Here is a 23,305-nt window from a genome sequence, read left to right as displayed (position 1 = left end):
CGTAACAAGGAAGTGCAACTCACCGAACGTCCCCGCAACAGCCACGCCTCTACACCTAGAAGGCCACCAGAACCATATATGTATACGTGCACAATGTGTGCAGCAAGTGCAGTATGAGTACGTAAATCAACGCGTACCCAGTAAGTATCTAGCCTAACCTCGGAGGAGTAGTGACGAGGGGTCGACATCGACACTTACTAGAGGTCCAAATGAATAAATAATATAATAATTCATAACTAATATGAGGTGCACAACAATAGGGGAGTAATATGAATTTTCATGATGTTCCAATTATTTCCTTTAAAGCCTAAATTTCTCCATCATGTATCCCACCTTAATACCTTAGAAAAATGCCATGTGTCAATGCCAATTAAGTAAGAAATACCATAATATGTCGAACATCAGTGGAAGATTTATCTTGTGAATATTCGATCTACTAGCGATAACGTACAATTCTGCCAAGGTCGTTCAGCCCGATCCAGGATGGTGTGTACACTGCCTAGGGTCGAACGGCACAAACCACAGATGCACCTCTATAAACTGCCTAGGCGTTCGGCCCACTCCACAAGTAAGAAAGGAATTTATCGAATTACAAGACATGTGTTGACAATATAGTACATGAGCACAAGGTGAATATAACATTTACCGTATCTCAATTTTTCTTGCCAGCAATTCAAGTGGTAAGGCTGGGCCTAAGATGTATTAAATTTCTAAATCAAGTTCAATCATATTTCCAATTAATTAAGTTAACAGAATAAGTTCAAGTAATTCAGATATTGCATGATAAAATCCTAAGTCTACCCGGACATTAACATGCTTTAGCTACGTACGGACTCTCGTCACCTCGTACGTACGTAGCACCCACAACTAATAGCACATAATAATTAATATCACCTAGGGGTTAGTTTCCCCCTCACAGAGTTAGACAAGAGATTTACCTTGCTCCAAAGTTCCATAATCCGCTCCAACACCGCTCTAACACCTCAAACGGGTGCCCGTCGCTCCAAAACTAAACAATCAATGAGAAAATCCATAAATATATGCTTTAATACTCATATTAAACAAATTTATAACAATTTCCAACTCCGCTCGAAAAAGTTGATAAAGTCACCCTCGAGCTCGTGTGCCCGGAGTCCGAAAATTTTCGAAGATAAACATTACGCATAACATCACGAACTCAAATATACAATTTATTCCAAATTCCATGTCTAATCTCGTGGTCAAAATCCAAAAATACCAATTTCTAGGTTTTCTTCAAAATCCCAAATTTCTACAAATATGTCTAAATCCATATATAACCCTTGTATTTAACTCACAACTAGTAGAAATCACTTACGTCATTATTGACGATGAAAATGGTGCTCCAAAATCTAGCACGACCCAAAATCCACTAGTCGTGGTGGCACCTAACCTAACCCGCTAGGTAAGCCGACTAATAACTATCCAATTCCATTAACATCAACCAAACAATTAAATAGAGAAGTTAACTGAATTTTATACATTCCCCAAGGATTGGTAGTACATATCACGAGCTTCTAAGAATAGAGTTTACAAAGAAGATATGAAGAAAATACATCTTCTGTTTGAAAAGTACATAAACAGAATTTTATAATCTAAGGCTACCATGAACAAGAGGCAGCTGCAGCAGGAACGTAGGTACGCCTTCAAATCCAACAACCATCGAACGTAGCAACATCGCCATCCGGGATCTGCACGCAATGTGCAGGAAGTGTAGTATGAGTACAACCGACCCCATGTACTGAAAAAGTAACAAACCTAACCTTAGGTTGAAAGCAGTGACAAGCTGGAACATAGGTCAGGTCTAACACCAATAACCAATAGCAGTTCATAGCAGTGTAAAGCAAGTACGTAAAGAAGCAGCTCAAAGATAAAATGCTCAGTCTTTTCATATTTTTCCAAAAATAGTCCACCTTTTAAGAATATCAGTGGAAAAACTAAATTCTTTAGCGAAAACGTCGTGAAATATGAGATAGTTCGAAAACTGTAATTTTTCTAAAAATTATTTTCACAATAAATAAGATGTTTCATTTTCTTTCCAGATAACAAGTGTAAAATACCTCTCTATGCCACATATCAATGTATGTAAAAGTCATGAATGATGTGACACCGTACAACATGAGGAAAAAAGTGCATCTCTATGCCTCTATGTCATGTATGCATTGCGAATGTCATGTATCTCAGAGATGAATCATGTACTCACACTCTCAAAGTACTCAATCTCACTGTCTCACACTTTCCACTCATCATGCTCAACCACTCGGTACTGTATATGACCCATTTGGCCCAGGGAAGATCCATCCCGGAATATATATATATCACTGACCATCAGTCACTTAGTACCGAGGAAGGCCAATCTGGCCCCAAGGAGAAGATCCATCTCCAGGTGTATAAATGCTTCGGACAAGATCCATGTCCAGGGAAGATCCATCCCTCAATAATATCATCCGCCTCACTGGGGGTGTGTTACACAATCCGGAGGGGCTCCTACAGCCCAAGCACTATCATAATCATTGATATAACCGTTGCGGTGTGCAGCCCGATCCCTTAACTGTCACTCATAATCAGGCTCTCGGGCTCACTCAGTCATCACTCTCCAATCTCACCCACGGCCTTACAATGTCATGAAAACTGACTCGGAACAATGATATGATGTATCAATAAGCACCAACTGAGACTAAGATATGATATAAATGCATGAATGTGACTGAGTATGAAATATCAAAGAAATCAATAAGGGGACAGCAAGAAACGACTGCTAGGGGTCCCAACAATATCAGCATAAAGCCTAATCAAGATATCTAGCGTGATGTACAACTCAATTACTTTATCACATAGTGAAAAACACAATTATCAACAAAGTGGGCCACTAAATAGTGCCTTGGAAACAAGAGAGTCACAATTTACAGGGTGCACGCCCACACACCCGTCACCTAGCATGTGTGTCACCTCAACATCAATCACATAGCACGTAATTCGAGGTTTCATACCCTCAGCACTAAGTTTAGAAGAGTTACTTATCTTAAACAAGCCAATTCCGACACCGAGCAAGCCAAGCTATGCTCCAAGAATGCCATCACGCACGTTTCGACTTCCGAACGGCTCGAAAATAGTCAAAAACAACTCAAATACATCAAACAATGCTAATGGAACCAATCCCAATCGAAAAAGGTCGAATCTTTAATCAAAAGCCCAAAATCGACCAAAAAGTCCAACCCGGGCCCACACTTCAGAACCCGACAAAACTCACAAAATCCGTCAATCCATTCAATTACGAGTTCAACCATACTAGTTTCACTCAAATTCGATTCCGAATCGGGGTTCAAAACTCAAAAATTCATATTATGAAACTTTAGGCCAAAACCTCCAATTTCTTCTTTAAAATTCATCAACCAAAAGCTAAAATCAAAGATAGATTCACGAAATATATCCAAAACCGAGTAGAGAACACTTACCCCAATTCATATGCTTAAAATTGACTCGAAAATTGCCCAATTCCGAGCTCCCCAACTCAAAATATGTTAAACGCACAAAACCCTCGCTTTAACATTGTTCTGCCTCGTTTCTTGTGCCAAAAGATCTAAAAACTCACTTTTGATACCTCCAATGGATTTCTTGTGAAATTCTGGTCATGTTAGGCTCTTGATCACTCCATTTGACCTTATATTGAAGGAGTTATGTAGGTTTCAATATTTGGAAATAGTGCAGATTTTAAAATACGCAGCAGTAGCAATTTCGTAATTAATGTGAAAAAAATCTGGCAAGCCAATTCTTAGTAAAATGGACATAAAATCCTCGTACGATGTCCAAATTCGTCGATTCTTTTTGCTATGCCTATGTAATTACAATACGGATCTAATGATTCAATCAAAACAGAAATTGGAGCTCATTTGCTTAATGTGGTACCATTTATGACTGAAGAAACGACGTCGAAACATAAGAAAAACGAGCGCAACACAGCCCAAACCTATCTGAAACTCACCTGAGCCCCTCGGCATCCCGTATGATCATACCAACAAGTTCCATATCATAATACAGACCTACTTGAGGCCTTAAAACACACATAACAATATCAAAACGACAAAACGCACCTCAAATCAAACTTAATGAACTTTCGAACTTTCGACTTCTAAAAACTCACGCCGAAATATATCAAATCAACTCGGAATGAACTCAAATTTTGCACAAAAGTCCTAATACATCATGCGAAACTACTCGTGCCCCCAAACTACCGAGCGAAAATGCTCAAAATGACCGGTCGGATCGTTACATTCTCCCCCACTTAAACATATGTTTATCCTCGAATGTGCCCAGAGTTGTTCCAAAAGCCATCAAATCGCCGTGTAACCTCACTATGCACATACCCGGGGGTGATCCCAAGTCACTTTACCCCATATAAGTCTGATAACACAACATAACTAAATTTTCATAATTTAACCTAGCCCATGAGCCTTAGAACCAAATTTTTCATATCCGAAATTCCATAAAATAAGAATCTCGCATCTACAGATTGTATAAGTCTAAACAAGTTGAAATCATAACCCAAGATGTAATCTCATGATATACCACATAATTCAAACACTCATAACGACAATTTCTAATCACAATGGCTGCTCAAAACAACCTAATACTGGTAATACACCTCTTATCAAAAAAAGCCTCGTCTAACACCTTCATATACTGCCAAATGATGAAAGAAACACGCAGAAACTCATAACCATTCGTCAGATCAACATGGAGCTCCCCCTTCTCCGATAGGTACCATAGCAGATTTCTAAGCCGACTTTCGATACTATCCTTCCAACCATGCTATAATCAATTCTGATGGTATTCATTCTAAGTCCAATGACCTCGTCTCATCCAACACGACCACTCTGGTGACATGACACATCAATACAACCCAAAGCCATAACCTGTGCAACTCGTGCACCCAATAGCAACATCCCAAATGTACTCAATCATGAAAATGACTCAAACGAGCAAACTGTCCCGCCATCTTAACAAGTACCATCACAACACCATGCTAAGAGCCTAGCACACATTGTAGAACAAAAACACACGAATCCGTCACCAAGGACCATATCTCAACATAACTTCACTGCAGCGCGTGACCCCATCCAAATGCCGGTCCATTTTATATTCCTCGAGCCCCTTGCTCAAAATCAATAACCACTTGAAATTCGACATCAAGTACCCAAGGTGCATTAGCCTAACCACAGAGAGAAGTGATATTCTAAACAGTCAATACCACACAAGAGGGGGGGGTGATTTGTGTGGTACCCAATTTTTGCTCTAGAAGAACCTGGTTCTTCTAGGTGTACTTACTACTACTGTTTGCGGAATTAAAAGTGCATAATAAAGAACTCAGAGATTTTTACGTGGAAAACACCTGGCTCAAAAGGTGAAAAAACCACGACCTACTACTCAGTAGGATTTTCCCAAACTTCCACTAAAATCACTAAGCCAAAAACAGCATTTACAAAACTCTTGTAAACCTAAGGATTAAACTCGAATCCCAGTGTGGCACACAGCCTCAACTGCTGCGACACTTTCAAGTTAACTCTAACTTGAATACTCGAAGTACCTAATACAATTGCTTCTATGAAAGCTGGAAAGGTACAACTTTAAAACACCTACTACAATTGAACTAGAAATAAAGAATAAACACAACGGAATTGGTTCTTCTATCTTGTCCAAGTAGCTTCAGGAATGCACACTTGAATCTCACATAAATTGCTTGCAAAATTGCCTAGCTCTTTTGCTCTCAATTTAGTGTTAACTTCTGCGTATGTGCAACACCTGTAAAAAAAGAGAACAATCATTGTTATTTAATGAGTTAGTAATCAAAGTTTGATTGAGACTCAATTGTTGATCCTTTGTCGAATTTGAGTCCTACAACAATACAAACTCCAACCCTTATCCTTGATCCGGATTAAGTTCTCTTCACAAAAGGAGACTTCATCTCCTTATCCTTTATGCAACCTTTTCGATCATTTCAGAAGATATTGTTGCTGATCCTTGAGACTTATCTTCTTCACGTGCATCTCACATGTATAAGTAGATAACCACTGTGTCTCTCATGATGAACCTGGTTCATGACTGAGTTCATATGTCAATCTTCAAAACTTCATCTGAACTTGGGCCAACAAATTCCCCCTTTTTGATGATGACAAACTCTGTGCTTTTACTGATCAGAGAACCTGTGGAACTCAGCTTAATTATCAACACTTTAACTTACTCTGTGCTTTTACTGATCAGAGAACCTGTGGAACTCACCTTAATTATCAACACTTTAACTTAGAAATCTAACTTATCATTAAGGACCAGGTTTAATCAGGTTATAAATATCACTTTATTTCAGAATACAAAGTAAAGCACAATATCTCTTCCATCTTTTGGCATCATCGAAAATTTGCATATAATGTGAATCCCAGATTTTAATTATTACTCATGGCCACTGGGGCAACTGCAAGTGAAAACATGATTCAGTTAATCAATAATCAACTTGACAAAAATTTAACTATTAAGATCAGAAGCTACATAGACCAAGAGAAAAAGTGCATTGTCATTGATTAGGAAATGTTTCTACAAAGCAGACCACAAAAAGAAAGAAAAACATCCAACCATGAGCAACAAAAACAAAGAAAAGTCCCGAATCTGGGTCACTGGGGGTTAGACTGGTTCAAAGACAGGAACTGGAAAACCTAAGGCTTGGAGGAGCTAGAGGGTTGGGATTGGAGAAGGTTGAGCATGGTCTGAAGCATCCCTTCACTCTTTTCCTTTTCCTTTGCTAGCTCAGCTTTGAGGCCATTTCTCTCATTTTCCAGTTCAGCAATACGAGCCTGGAGCCTAGCAATTTCTTCAACTTTTGTTCCACATTCTTGAACCAATGCCCTAACCTTGCTGTTCACAGGAGTCTGCAGAGATGAACCAGGTTCAACTGGGGTAGCATTCACTGGATAGTCACAAGCCATAAGAGTCTTGACACCAAAGTGCTCCTTGCTTGATGCCATCTCCCACTTCTTCAAAGGCACATTTAGCCTTTCCAGAATAGTAGTCAACAAGAACCCATATGGTGTGGCATGAGCTTTGGAGCCATTGATGACTCTATCCAGTAGTTTGACAATAAAAGCAGGCTCGTTTATGTGTATTCCTCTCACAAGGCACTCCATGAGGACCAAGTCCATGTAATTTGCAGTGTGCCTTCTCCCCTGCCTTGGGAGCAAGCATTCACAAACTCAAATAGCACCTTGTGCTCAGCCCTCATCTCACTCTTCTGAACAAACCTGGCTTCAGGCACATCTTCAGCAGTTGCAGAATCACAAAAGTTTCTGGTGATTTGGAGTGCAGTAGGAAGAGAATCCAGACAAAGCCACATTTGCCTAGTGTAATTATCATATCCCACACTGGGAATGTCTAGAATCTCACCCAATTTAGGTGCATCAAGCTGCACTTTTACTCCTTTCACCATGTTGGTGACAACCCATTCTTGACAGTGACATTTGCCATGAACTCAATCAGCTCCTTCCTGGCCAGTTTCCCATCCAATTGAAGGACCATGTCCTTCCATCCTTGTGCAGCTAGGGCATCCACCAATCTTATCATACCTGGATCCTCCAGGTCTTTCAACAACCTGCCTTTCAAGATCTTTCTCCTGCCAAAGATGGCAAATCTATCCTGCTCTTTCTCAGACTCCTCCTCTTCTTCTTCTCCACTCCATTCTTCTTCTTCAATAATTTTCTTTTGTTTTCCCTTCACAGCAGATCTAGTTCTTTTAGCCAACGAGGGCTCAGCAGATACAGGTACAGAGGATGACTTCTTGGTCGAAGTCTTGGAACTCTTTGGTTTGGGTGTTGGAACCTTTTCAGTTGTTCCTCTTTCTTGATGGACCAGGTCTATCTCTTCTTCTTCTTCTTCTACAACCTCAACACTCTCCACAGCTTTTGCCTTTCCTGTTTCCCTCTTTTTCTTCCTGCTTTCTTCCAGTGCTTTCTGCAACTCTTCCTCACTTTATTTAACCCTGCTTCTAGTTGCTCTTCCCTTTGAAGGGACATTAGACTTAGGAGATGACACTTTGCTTTTCTTTGCTGGCTTGGAAGCAGTTGGAGCTTTTAGTGAAGAAGCCTTGCGCTTCTTTGGATCATAGCTGGCCCCAACCTTCTTCAAGATGTCAGCCAGGGTTTCTTTAACAAATGAACTAGGTTCATCTTGTTGTTCACTCAAATGAACAAGACCTCCAGCAGCCTCACCGGACCCACTTCCCCCTGACTTGGTGCCACTTTCCTCTACCCCTCCACAGACTGCAAGCAATTTGTCTTTCCTTTTCTTTCCCCTTCTACTAGACTCAGCCTCCTTCACATCTTTCACAGACCCAACCAACACAAACCTATTTTCCACCGTTTCTACCACATCAGAAAACACAAAATAGGTATTTACCTCACCAGGGGTTTCTTGATTTTTGTCAGTGTCAGAAGACCCACGTTCTTCTCCTTCGCTTGCAGAGATAAATGTTTCAGACTCAGAACTTGAGTCAGATTCTTTAGCAGGGCTCTTTTTCTTCTGGCTAGCTCTCAACTTTTCATTTAGGGCTGTTCTCAGAGAACCAGTAGCTACAGTTTTTCTTGCCAACATTTTCTGCCGGCGAAACCTAGGTTTGGGGTTTTCACTAGGGGGTGTAGTTGAGGATGTGTTTGAGGGAGACATTGGTGGGGGAGTTCCAGGGTTATCTTGAGGGTTTGTCATGGTGAAGGATTTCTGGAGAATTTTGGGAATTTTGGAAATTTTGGAGAGAAAGAGGATGATCAGAACTTGGGAGAGATTAATGACGGTTATGGACTAAAAGGGAGTATGTGGAGTGTATTTAAAGAGGGTTATGATTAAGTGCAGTAACGGAAGCCTTTTTGCAGTAGTCAATCAGGAGTCTAATCACTTTAGAACTCCGGTCTCTTAGTGATTAATAGGCGACGCTAGTTTTTAGGCAAGAATCCCGTTTTCCTTAGAATTCTAGAAGAAAGAAACTGGTTCAATGCTCAACGGATATAATTTTTGGGAGTTTGGTGACAATAGGACTTCTGCTCATGATTGGAAAATTAATCTTTCTAATTGTGCAAAGTATAGAAACATACTTGAACTTTCTCATGAGTGTATACTGATGAACCAGGTTCTTCAAGTAGAACTTCTCTTGATTATGCCTCAAATGTCAGAATAGAAAAAAAACTTTGTAAGGGATCAGTGAATTAATATAAGCACATGTCACAGGAGTATACTGATTAGAGTATGAGACTGAGTAAGAATTAGTCTAGATATTTACATAAAGTCAGAATTTCTAACCTAAATTTTTTTTTTCATTCATTTTTTTTCATTGCATTCTGAACTGGTTCTTTTAGGTGATCTTAATCATCCCTAATTCCAACCTGTTCCTCTCAAAGTTTTCCCTATTCAGTGCTTTAGTGAAGATGTCAGCTATTTGTTTATCAGTAGCACAGAATTCTATTGAGATTAATCCTTTCTCATAGTTATCTCTTAAGTGGTGTCTAACATCTATGTGCTTGGTTCTTTTATGATGAACAGGGTTCTTTGTCATACTTATAGCACTAGTGTTATCACAAAATATTGGTATACATCCCACTTCAATTCCAAAATCTACCAACTGTTGTTTGATCCATAGCAATTGAGCACAACAAGAAGTTGCAGCCATATATTCAGCTTCAGCAGTGGATAAGGCCACTGAATTTTGCTTTTTGGTAGCCCATGAAACAAGACATGAACCAAGGAAGTGTGCCATACCAGAGGTGCTTTTTCTATCAACTAGGAAACCTGCATAATCAGCATCAGCATATCCTACTTGATTGAAATTACTACCTTTAGGGTACCAAAGACACAAATCAGTAGTGCCTTTGAGATACTCAATATCCTCTTGACAGCAGTCATGTGAGACTCTTTTGGATTTGCCTGAAAACGAGCACAAAGTCCTACACTGAAAACAATGTCATGTCTGCTGGCAGTAAGATATAAGAGTGAACCAATTATACCCCTATACAACTTCTGATCAACTGATGAACCAGGTTCATCAACATCTAATTTAGTGGCGGTTGCGATAGGTGTATCTATTTCTTTAGAATCCTCCATTTTAAACTTTTTGATTAGTTCTTTTGTATACTTCTGCTGATGAATCATGGTTCCATTTTGACTTTGTTTGATCTACAACCCTAGGAAAAAGTTAAGCTAACCCATCATGCTCATTTCAAACTCACTCCCCATTAATTTTGCAAAATCCTTACTAAACTTATCAGTGGTGGCCCCAAAGATTATGTCATCAACATAGATTTGCATAACAAGGAGATCCTTACCTTTTTCCCTTAAGAATAAGCTACTATCAATTTTACCTCTTTTGTAACCATGGTCCAGTAGGAATTTTGATAGCCGTTCATACCAAGCTCTTGGGGCCTGCTAGAGCCCATATAGAGCTTTGTCTAACTTGTACACATGCTCAGGACATTCCTTGCTGTCAAATCCTAGAGGTTGTTTCACAAACACTTCTTCCTTTAGGTCCATTAAGGAAGGCACTTTTGACATCCATCTGATGAAGAGTGAATTCCATGTGTGCTGCAAAGGCTATGAGGAGTCTGATTGCCTCTAGTCTTGCAACTGGAGCAAAAGTCTCATCATAGTCTATGCCATCCTCCTGGCTGTAACCTTGGACCACCAATCTTGTCTTGTTCCTTGTAACTGTTCCATCTTCATCAAGTTTGTTCCTGAAGATCCATTTTTTACCAATGACTGATCTGTCCTTGGGTCTTGGTACTAGGTGCCAAACTTGACTCCTTTCAAATTGGTTAAGCTTATCCCGCATTGCATTCACCCAATCTGCATCCTGCAAAGCCTCAACAACATTTTTAGGTTCAATGATAGATAGAAAGCATCAAAAGCAAACAGATTCTTTAATTGTGATCTGGTTTTAACTCCAGATGTTGGATCAGTGAGAATGTTCTCAACGGGATGAGAACTTTGATACTTGTGAGGTTTCACAACCAACTGGCTTCTGCTAGATGTTTCTGCCATTTGCTGAGGAACAGGATCATGAACAGGTTACTTCAAGAAGTTTATCTCAATTCCTCTTTGATTTCTTCCCCTTGTCAGGTTGCCCTGTATGGAAGAACATGTTCCATCACCTGTTCCTTCTGTTGGTGCCACTTTAACCTGAGTTGATGCTTCAGTCAAGTCTTTTACCAATCCAATGGCTTCATCTTCATGTTCCTGTCTCCCAAAAAGAATGTTAGTTTCATCAAATACTACATGCACACTTTCTTCAACACACAAAGTTCTTTTGTTAAACACTTTATATGCTTTGCTATGTGAAGAATATCCCAAGAACACTCCCTCGCACTTCTGGGATCAAACATACCTAGGGAGTCTTTTCCATTATCGTTCACATAGCACTTGCAACCAAATGCCCTAAGATGGGATATGTTTGGTTTTCTCCCTTTAAGTAACTCATAGGGAGTTTTCTCAACAAGAGATCTAGTCATGCATCTATTTATTATGTAACATGCAGTGTTTACAGCCTCTGCCCAGAAGCTGTGAGGCAATTTACTAGAGAGTAGCATGGTTCTAGCCATATCCTCAAGAGTTCTATTCTTTCTTTCAACTACTCCATTTTGCTGAGAGGTCCTAGGGGCAGAGAAATTATAATCTATACCATTTTTATCACATAATTCAGCAAACTTTGAGTTTTCAAATTCAGTTCCATGATCAGACCTAATGGAGGCAAGTTGATTTCCTAATTGTTTCTGAGTTTTTCTAACGAATGCAGAAAACATGTCAAATGCTTCATCTTTGGAGGTTAGAAATAAAACCTAGGTAAATCTAGAATAATCATCAACTAGCACCATTACATATCTCTTTCCACCTCTGCTCATGGTTCTCATTGGACCACATAGATCCATATGGACCATGTCCAACGACTTGGTTGTACTTACCATTTTCTTGCTTTTAAAGGATGACCTTACCTACTTCCCCCTTGCACATGCCTCACAAACATTGTCTTCCTTGAACTTGATATTAGGTAACCCTATCACCAAGTCTTTAGAGACTAATTTGTTAAGCTGATTTAGACTTGCATGACCAAGTCTTTTGTGCCACAGGAGGGGATCATTAACCAACACACTTAAACAAGTGAGTTCATTTTCTGAAAGAGTGGACAAATCTACAATGTAAATATTCTTAACTCTTTTTCCCTGCAAAACAATTTTGTCAGTGGTAAGCTTAATCACAAAGCATTTGGTGGAGGTAAAAGCCACAAGGTTACCTCTGTCACACAGTTGTGACACACTTATTAGGCTATATTTCATGCCATCTATCAGGTAGACATTCTCTATGGAATGAGAATCTGTTTTGCCTACCTTTCCAACCCCAATGATCTCACCTTTCTTTCCATTACCAAAGGAGACATTACCTCCTTTTAAGTTCTCAAGTGAAAGGAACTGGTCCTTGTCTCCAGTCATATGTTTTGAGCAGCAACTATCCATATACCATATTTGGCTCCTCCCTTTCACTTGGACCTGCAAAAGGAAATCATGGGTTAGTCTTAGGAACCCAAACTAGTTTGGGTCCCTTTCTATAAGCAAAAGGGTGAATCAAATTTCTTCTTGCCCATCCAGGCAGCTTGTTTTTTTCTTGAACAAAAGCTTTGTTCTTTTGACTGGCTTGTTCTTTTGCGTTACATTCATATTTGTGATGGCCAGTCTTACCACAGTGTGTGCAGATTTTATTTTCAGGAAGTGTGAGGTACTTGCTTTTAGGATCCCATTTTGGAGCTTGAGTCCCATAGCCAAGTCCTCTTTTGTTGCTACTGTGATGCTCTTGCAGCCAGGAGAGTGCATCAGAAGCCTTGTTCCACTTGCAAGTTCTGTCTAGTTCATATTTCACCTTTCCTAGATCTTCCTTTATGCCTTTGATGAATTCATCTTTCTTATACAATTCATCTTTCATTTTTCCCACATTTTCTTCTAGAGTGAGATATGTGTGATCAGCTTTCTTCTTACCTGTTCCTAATTTTAGTTTTAGGTTTTCAAACCTAAGTTCTAGGACACTGTTGTCAAGTTCAAGAACCTGGTTCTTCAACTCAGCATTTTTGTTATCACTCTCATTTGCCCTAGACTCTAGACTTTTGTATTTTGCTTTTAGGATCACACATTCCCTAGACAGAACTTCCTTCTCATTGTTAATTATTTTAGATTCATCAATGAAATCTAGTAATAGCTCAGCCAACTTTTCTTTAGACAAGAATTTAATCTTGTCTTTGATATGAAGAATACTTACCTCTTGTTCATCATCTGATTCTCCAATGGCCATCAGTGCTTGCTCTTCTTCAGCTTCATCTTCTGAGTCTTCATCTGAGGTTTCTCCCCAAGCAGCAACCATAGCCTTGGTTGAACCTTTGTTTCTTTTTAGTTGAACCTGTTCCTTCTTCCTGTTCCTTCGTTCAGTTCTTTCTTTCTTCCATTCAATTTCCCATTGAGGGCAGATTTTGATCATGTGATCAGTCTTACCACATTTGAAGCAACTCTCATTGGTCTGTTTCTCAGGAGCTCTTGTCTTGTTGAAGGTTGTACCTCTTGAAGAACCCTTTCCTCTTATCACGTACTTTTTAAAATCTCTAGTGATCATAGCCATCTCATCATCTTCCAGATCTGAACCTTCAGCAATTCTGAGATCTAAGCTTCTCTCCTTCTTGGGTGTATCCATCTTCATGGTTTGCCTTCTCATTTCACAAGCAGTCAGATTTCCAATCAGTTCATCCAGTCTGAGAGTAGCAATATTCTTGGATTCCTGAATAGCAGTGATTTTGCTTTCCCATGTGACTGGCAGAACCTTGTCAGAATTTTATCAACCTGTCTCCTTCAAGAATAACCCTTCCAAGAGACTTAAGTTCATTTGTTAGTGTAGTGAACCTAGTATACATCTCCTGGATAGTTTCTCCTTCTTTCATAGTAAAATTCTCATATTGAGAATACAACAATGTTCCTCTTGATCTTTTCACTTGAGGTGTTCCTTCATGGGCTACTTGCAAAGTGTCACATATCTCCTTAGCAGTAGTACAACTTTGGATCCTACTGTACTCATCTGGACCTAGTCCACACACCAGCCATTTCTTGGCCTTAGCATTTTTCTCCCACTTTCTCAGATCTTCAGCAGTACAGTCAGCCCTTGTCTTTGGCACATCAACTCCTTCAGCATTCTTCTTTGTGGTTGCTAGGGGACCATCAGTGACTATGTCCCAAAGTTCATAGTCTTCCCCTATGATGTGATATCTCATCCTGTTCTTCCACCAAGAGTAGTACTGACCATTGAAAAGTGGAGGTCTACCAGTGGATTGCCCTTCCCAGTTCCCAGGTGGTGCGCTCATGTTGATCTTTTCCTAAGGTGTTAGGCTCTTCAAGGATAACCTGCTCTGATACCAATTGATGTTTTTACGTCAATACCACACAAGAGGGGGGGTGATTTGTGTGGTACCCAATTTTCGCTTTAGAAGAACCTGGTTCTTCTAGGTGTACTTACTACTACTGTTTGCGGAATTAAGAGTGCATAAAATAAAGAACTAAGAGATTTTTACGTGGAAAACACCTGGCTCAAAAGGTGAAAAAACCACGACCTACTACTCAGTAGGATTTTCCCAAACTTCCACTAAAATCACTGAGCCAAAAACAGCAGTTACAAAACTCTTGTAAACCTAAGGATTAAACTCTAATCCCAGTGTGGCACACAGCCTCAACTGCTGCGACACTTTCAAGTTAACTCTAACTTGAATACTCAAAGTACCTAATACAATTGCTTCTATGAAAGCTGGAAAGGTACAACTTTAAAACACCTACTACAATTGAACTAAAATAAAAGAAAGACACAATGGAATTAGTTCTTCTATCTTGTCCAAGTAGCTTCAGGAATGCACACTTGAATCTCACATAAATTGCTTGCAAAATTGCCTCGCTCTTTTGCTCTCAATTTAGTTTAACTTCTGAGTTTGTGCAAATACCTGTAAAAGAGAACAATCATTGTTATTTAATGAGTTAGTAATCAAAGTTTGATTGAGACTCAATTGCTGATCCTTTGTCGAATTTGAGTCCTACAACAATACAAACTCCAACCCTTATCCTTGATCCGGATTAAGTTCTCTTCACATAAGGAGACTTCATCTCCTTATCCTTTATGCAACCTTTTCGATCAGTTCAGAAGATATTGTTGCTGATCCTTGAGACTTATCTTCTTCACGTGAATCTCACATGTATAAGTAGATAACCACTGTGTCTCTCATGATGAACCTGGTTCATGACTGAGTTCATTTGTCAATCTTCAAAACTTCATCTGAACATGGGCCAACAAGAAGATAACACAATGCCACCATCCGAAAAGAACATAGCCAATGCGCAATCAATCATGCAATACCCAAATACTCATCCCGCTCAAATCCCGATATAAAGCCCAAAAAGAACCGCACCATGTGTGCATATAACCGACGAATAAAAACTCTCCGTAGCATAGAAGAGTAACTCACAGATCATTTCAGAACACGAATAAGCTCAATAATGACTAAATGGCACATCCCTCAACAATAGCAGTTTGGAGCCAAGAATCCGACCCGATGCAGAATACAAACCCATATTGGCCTACCAATGCATACCAAATCAACTCTGGCCATCAACAAATAGATAAACAACCCTCCGAAAGTTCACAATGACTGAATCATAACATATACTATCATCTGGCTAGTTTCGGCCCCAACTTCATAGTCCATAACCATCACATAATCTACTCATGAGAACTCCCAGTCTCCAAATCCATAGAGCACATGAATCGCCATATCTGATCTCAACTCCACTGCCTGAATGTCTAACACTTCTCCAATACACGATCATCCCATGAGGAATACTTCTATAATTCTTCTGTTCCACAAGACAAAGTTTGAACATCGACAGTCGATCAACTAGGAGAGCACCGCAATACCAATAAAGTATCCATAAATAAAAACACATCGCCCATTCTGAAATGTATACTCTCATCAAGCCATACCAAATAGTAATATCATTTACCTAGTCTCCTTCATAACTGAAGTGTGACCTTGCACTTGCCAATTTCAATCCCACACAACACACCGTATATACTCTGCAATTATATGAAAAATACGAGAACTTCATAATCCAAAATCCACTCCGAGTCACAAGCAAATACATACTTAATTAGCCAAGAACTCTCTATTTGATCCCATCCAGAAGGAAATCACTATACATCACATGCTCCTCGTGCCATTAGGAAATAGGCATCTCTAACCGTGCTTGAAATCATCAAGATCTCTCTGAAATTCATTGAAACTTAACCAAACCGTCAGGACTAAATCCCTCTAACTCGACCAAGCTACACAGGCCGTCAAAACCCAAGGGGATTGCCACAAAACACCTGTAGAAACTCACTACACCATAAGAACTAGAGGAGCCAATCACATCCGTCACCATGTTGATCCAACCCGTTACCAAGTTGTCCTAATTCTCTGAGTTCCTTCCGAATTGCCTTCAAATTGATACCTTTCCTTGCTAGAACACTACTAACCTTAACCAAAACTTGCCCTACGAACGTTAGCATAGAACCACACCGCCCTAAGGCTTATAAATCGTTGTAGCCCTTCTTAAGCACCCCCAAAAGTACCATAACTGAGACACCCACTGTGAAGAGACGTTCTATGAATTTAATGTTGTTCCTCTTACCTTCCTGATACTGAAACGTAAAATCCATAAGGATATATAAACGCCACAAGTCGCGACACCATCCACTGAAAATCTCGGTTTCTAGCCATATACAAATCCTGAAAGTTCCCAATTGCTACATTTAAATCTTGCATCCATTAGAACCATTCTTGAGAGTCTTCCACCCTGCTCAAATCTCAATTATACCGACCAAACGGACCAAACAACATGTGCCCCATTAGCACAACAACATCCAAGGAAGTAACCCCACCTTAATGCAACCAGATAAATTTCTGCTCCACGCACATTACATCCTTCACCAATAACAACTCAAACCATTCCATGATTCTCATATACTCATAAAGACTAATACAACTCGTATCCAGAATTCCCCTTACTCGAGTCATCCTCGATCTCAACCTCTGCAAGTCATAACTGATTCACCAGTACACCCCAAACTGAAACCAATACAACACATGACCGTGAAATCAACTTTTGAATAGCAGACTCCCCCTCTTGACTCAAAGCAATAGATCAAAACACACGAAAACTCACAATGCCCATACTCTATTACTGCCATAATACCATAGTGAGATTCAACTAAATCCTTCATAAGCTCATGCAACACAAGCCATCTAGTACTTCAAATCATCTACAAATCTCGCATTCACCCTCGTATCAATCAAGCCCAGTCTCATAAGCGATCCAAACTCAAATTGCAACACATATAATTCACTGGTAAAAGAGGACTCGCTACAAAACAACATAGGAATCACACAACCCTCAGGACACCCCGCAGGAGATAACCCACTTGCTTCGCCTCAAACTAACATCTCTTTATACCCTTCCACCATCATAAACATTACGCAATCACTTAATCCTCCTGAGTCTGAAATCATATCACGACATGAAATCTACTTCATTCCCCAACTAAACAACATGAAAAGATCCTTCAGCACACCCGTAATCGGGGTTATACATCAAATCAAGATAGAAATCAAGCACCAACTAGTTATCAAATTACAAGCAAACTCTTCTCATCAAATTCAACCCATATCAACACATCTCGCAGTCACATCATACCATCACATAGCCATCCAGCCCCAAAATCTACCAATAGGGACACAAACGGACATATAAGTCCAAAAGCACGTGCTCACACAATCAACACCTCAGTGCTCAAGCTACAGTCAAAAACCCGGCCTCAAGTCCTCTAGACTGGCCCATTATTAACACACAAAAATCACATCTCGCACCTCATCCAGGGAATCACAAGTCGTCGATGCACAACTGATACCGAGCGCTCATGCGCGCATACGAATGTGTGGAACGAATTCAAGGAGTTACACATCAAGCTGAATCAATGCCGCATAATAAGGAAAGGAAGAAGGGAAGTATATCCTAAGTGTCCTGTAGCCTCTCGAAGATAGGTATGGACGTCATCATACCGATCTGCAAGACTCTACTAGACACTTGCTCATGACTTGTAGAACCTATGAACCTAGAGCTCTGATACCAATCTGTCACGACCCAAAATCCACTAGTCGTGATGGCACCTAACCCAACCCGCTAGGTAAGCCAACTACTAACTATCCAATTCCATTAAAGTCAACCAAACAATTAAATAAAGAAGTTAACTGAATTTTATACATTCCCCAAGGACTGGCAGTACAAGTCATGAGCTTCTAAGAATAGAGTTTACAAAGCAGATATGATGAAAATACATCTTCTGTTAGAAAAGTACATAAACAGAATTTTATAATCTAAGGCTACCGTGAACAAGAGGCAGCTGCAGCAGGAATATAGGTACGCCTTCAAATCCAACAACCATCGGACGCAGCAACATCGGCATTCGGGATCTGCACGCAATATGCAGGAAGTGCAGTATGAGTACAACCGACCCCATGTACTCAAAAAGTAACAAACCTAACCTCAGCTTGAAAGTAGTGACGAGCTGGAACATAGGTCGGGTCCAACACCAAAAACCAATAGCAGTTCATAGCAGTGTAAAGCAAGTATGTAAAGAAGCAGCTCAGAGATAGAATACTCAGTCTTTCCATATTTTTCCAAAATAGCCCGCCTTTCAAGAATATCAGTGAAAACCCCAATTTCTTACCGAAAACGTCATGAAATATGAGATAGTTCAAAAACTGTAATTTTTCTAAAAATTCTTTTCACAATAAATAAGATGTTTCATTTTTTTCCAGATAACAAGTGTGAAATACCTCTCTATGCCACATATCAATGTGTGTAAAAGTCAGGAATGACGTGATACAGCACAACATGCCTAGCGTCCCCTGATAACCTAGGATTAGTGGTGATAGGGTTGATGTGGTATCTCGGAAACTGGGATTTGATGGTATCTATAGAGCGGATAATTTGAATGGTAAATGTTCTTTTCATTTCTTTTTTTGTCATTTGACCCGAGTCCCCACGTTCGCTTTTCTTTGCCCGCAACCCAATAAGTTGGAAAAGCCAACACAAGATTAGGGCCGTCCTTCGATCCTTTCTAGTAAAACGCGGTGTGTTCGAATTCTGATCGCTTTTACGCGAGAAAGGGGGAGAGGGAGGCAACTGAAACTTTTAGAGTCGAGTTTACGCTCTTTCCTCCTCTTTCGTTAAATAATTTGGACAGTTGTCGCGCTGGCGGAGCAGGGAGCCTACAGGGAAGGTTGGGGCAATGAGGAGCTAGACGAGTATCTGCAGAACCTCTACCCCATCGACTATGAGAAAAAATGCATCTCTATGCCTGTATGTCATGTATGCATGCCAATGCCATGTATCTCAAAGATGAATCATGTACTTACACTCTCAGAGTACTCAATCTCACTGTCTTACACTTTTCACTCATCATGCTCAACCACTCGGCACTGTATATGGCTCATTTGGCCCAAGGAAGATCCATCCCGAAATATATATATCACTGACCATCAGTCACTTAGTATTGAGGAAGGCCAATCCGGCCCCTTGGAGAAGATCCATCTCCAGGTGTATAAATTCTTCGGACAAGATCCATCCCTCAATAATATCATCCGCGCCACTAGGGGTGTGTTACAGACTCCGAAGGGGCTCCTACAACCCATGCGCTATCATAATCATCAATATAACCGCTGCGGCATGCAGGCCGATCCCATAACTGTCATTCATAATCAGGCGCTCGGCCTCACTCAGTCATCACTCTCCAGTCTCACCCACGGGCTTACAATGTCATGAAAACTGACCCATAACAATGATATGTTGTATCAATAAGCAACAACTGAGATCGAGATATGATACGAATGCATGAATGTGACTAAGTACGAAATATCAATTAAATCAATGAGAGGATAGCAAGAAACGACAACTAGGGGTCCCAACAATATCAGCATAAAGCCTAAACATGATATCTAGCTTGATGTACAACTCAATTACTTTTTCATATAGTGAAAACACAATTATCAACAAAGTGGGCCACTAAACAGTGCCCTAGAAACAACAAAGTCACAACTCACAGGGTGCACACCCACACGCCTGTCACCTAGCATGTGCGTCACCTCAACATCAATCACATAGCACGTAATTCACGGTTTCATACCATCAGCACTAAGTTTAGAAGAGTTACTTATCTTAAACAAGCCAATTCCAACACCGAGCAAGCCAAACGATGCTCCAAGAATTCCATCACGTGTGTTCCGACCTCTAAAAGGCTCGAGAATAATCAAAAACAACTCAAATACATCAAACAATGCTAAAGGAACCAATCATAATCGAAAAAGGTCGAATCTTTAATCAAAAGCCCAAAATCGGCCAAAAAGACCAACCCGGGCCCACACCTCGAAACCCGACAAAACTCACAAAATCCGTCAACTCATTCAATTACGAGTTCAACCATACTAGTTTCACTCAAATCCGACTCTGAATCGCTGTTCAAACCTCAAAAATTCATATTATGAAACTTTAGGACAAAACCCTCAATCTCTTTATTAAAATTCATCAACCAAAAGCTCAAATTCACGAAACAAAACCAAAGTCGAGTATAGAACACATACCCCAATTCATATGCTTAAAATCTCCTCAAAAATTTCCCAATTCTGAGCTCCCCAACTCAAAATATATTAAATGCACAAAACCCTCATTTTAACACTGTTTTGCCTCGTTTCTTGTGCCAAAAGATCTCGAAACTCACTTTTGATACCTCCAATGGATTCCTTGTGAAATTCTGATCAAGTTAGGCTCTTGAATCACTCCATTTGACCTTATATTGAAGGAGATATATAGGTTTCAATATTTGAAAATAGTGCAAATTTTTAAATACGCAGCAGTGGCAATTTCGTAATTAATCTGAAAAAATCTTGCAACCAAATTCTTGCAAAAAATGGCCATAAAATCCTCATACGATGTCTAAATTCGACGATTCTTTTTGCTATGCCTCTGTAATTACAATACGGATCTAATAATTCAATCAAAACAGAAATTGGAGCTCATTTACTTAATGTGGTACCATTTATGCCTGAAGAAACGACGTCGAAACATAAGAAAAATGAGCGCAACACAGCCCAAACCTATCCGAAACTCACCCGAGCCCCTCGGTATCCCATATGAACATACCAACAAGTTCCATATAATAATACGGACCTACTCGAGGCCTCAAAACACACATAACAATATCGAAACGACAAAACGCACCTCAAATCAAACTTAATGAACTTTCGAACATTCGACTTCCAAAAACTCACACCGAAATATATCAAATCAACTCGGAATGAACTCAAATTTTCACACAAGTCCTAAGACATCATATGAAGCTACTTGTGCCCATAAAATACCGAGCAAAAATGCTCAAAATGACCGATCGGGTCGTTACATCGCTCCTAGGTCGACTCCCATGGAAGAAATAAGATGAAATGAGCTCGTTTTTGCTAACTTATATTTGATCGCGAAGGCCAAACAGACCTCGCCCAGAATTCCTTCTTCGCGTACGCGAAAAATCCCTCACATTCATAAAGCACAACCTGCTTCACAACCCCCCCCCCCCCCCACTTTTTCCTCTACGCGAACGCGAAGCTTTGCCAGCCAGCCCTTCGCAAACGCGTGTGCCCAGTCGCGAACGCACAGAACAAAAAGGGCCCAGTCCGAACTTCCTTCTTCACGAACGCTTGAGACCCTTCACGTTCGCGAAGAAAAACACCAGCACCAGCAAACCAGCAACAACAGCTCCACAAAATTTGGCCCGGAACCACCCCAAAACACATCCGTGGCCCTCGGGACCCCGTCCAGTCACACCAACCAGTCCCATAACATAACACAAACTTGCTCGAGGCCTTAAATCACATCAAACAACGTCAAATCTATAAGTTGCGCATCGATTCGAGCTTAATCAACTATTGAACTTCTAACTTCCACATCTGATGCCGAAACCTATCAAAACACATCCGATTAACCCCAAATTTTGCATACAAGTCACATTTGACATTACGGACCTAGTCCAACTTTGGGAATCGGAATCCAAACCCAATACCAAAATGTCCACTCCCGGTCAATCTCCCAAAAACCTTCAAAGTTTTAGCTTTCGTCAAATGACCCCGAAATGACCTATGGACCTCCTAATCCATATTCGGACGCGCTCCTAAGACCAGAATCAATAAGAGCTGCAGAACCCTTTTTAGTGACATCTTTTGTTAAACATTATTTAGTTACTTAAAATTTAGTCTTTTTTTAAACATTATTTTTTTTCTTAACTGTGGAAAATGCATAAGTACCCCCTTGAACTAAGGTCGAAATTTCAACTACACACCTTACTTTGCGGAGGGGGGGTGTCCTATCACCTCCCTAAACCTTTTTCAAATAGAATAAATATCAGCCTAAAACTACATAACCAAATTTTTAGCAGGAACTGAAATACACACACTGCCATGTGTCTATTTCGTAATTTTTGAACTTTTTTCTCTTTTTTTCCTTTTTGTCATTCTTATCCTATTACACTTTTTTATTTTTCTTTTTTTTTTTGTTCTTTTTTCACATTTAAATTTTCCACCGTTCATAAATATCTATTCTTTGATCTAGTCCTTGTTTGATTAAAATATGTGTATGTGGGTCTGTTGCTTGTTCATATTGAAATTTTAAGAACTCCATTTTTATCGGTGAGAGAGTTTATTTACAGATTGTGAGTTCCAGTTTTAATTTATTTTTTTGGTGACTTCTATGTTCTAATGGGAAACTGGAGAGATAATATATGGTTTTGGGTAATGATGATGGTGCCGAGATGGTGGTGCCGGGATGAAGATTAAATGTATGAAGATTAAAAAGGAGGTGGGAGAAGGTGAAAGTGGTGGTTACGGTGTCGAGATGGTGGTGAGAGTGAGAGTGAGAGGAAGAAGATTAGAGGAAAAATAAAAAAATAAAAAGAAAAAATAGTTCGCCGGAGAAGGTCATCAGCGTTCATGGTCTTCGCTGGAAAAGAAGAAAAGAAAAACAAATAGAGTGATTTTTTTAAGGAACAACTACACTTAGAATCACTTTGCTCGACCACATAACACAAATTGGCTCATATTTTAAATCTTTACCTAGCTTAG

Source organism: Nicotiana attenuata, chromosome 7, assembly GCF_001879085.1.
Source record: "Nicotiana attenuata strain UT chromosome 7, NIATTr2, whole genome shotgun sequence".
Classification (NCBI taxonomy): domain Eukaryota; kingdom Viridiplantae; phylum Streptophyta; class Magnoliopsida; order Solanales; family Solanaceae; genus Nicotiana; species Nicotiana attenuata.
This window is presented reverse-complemented; position numbering follows the sequence as displayed.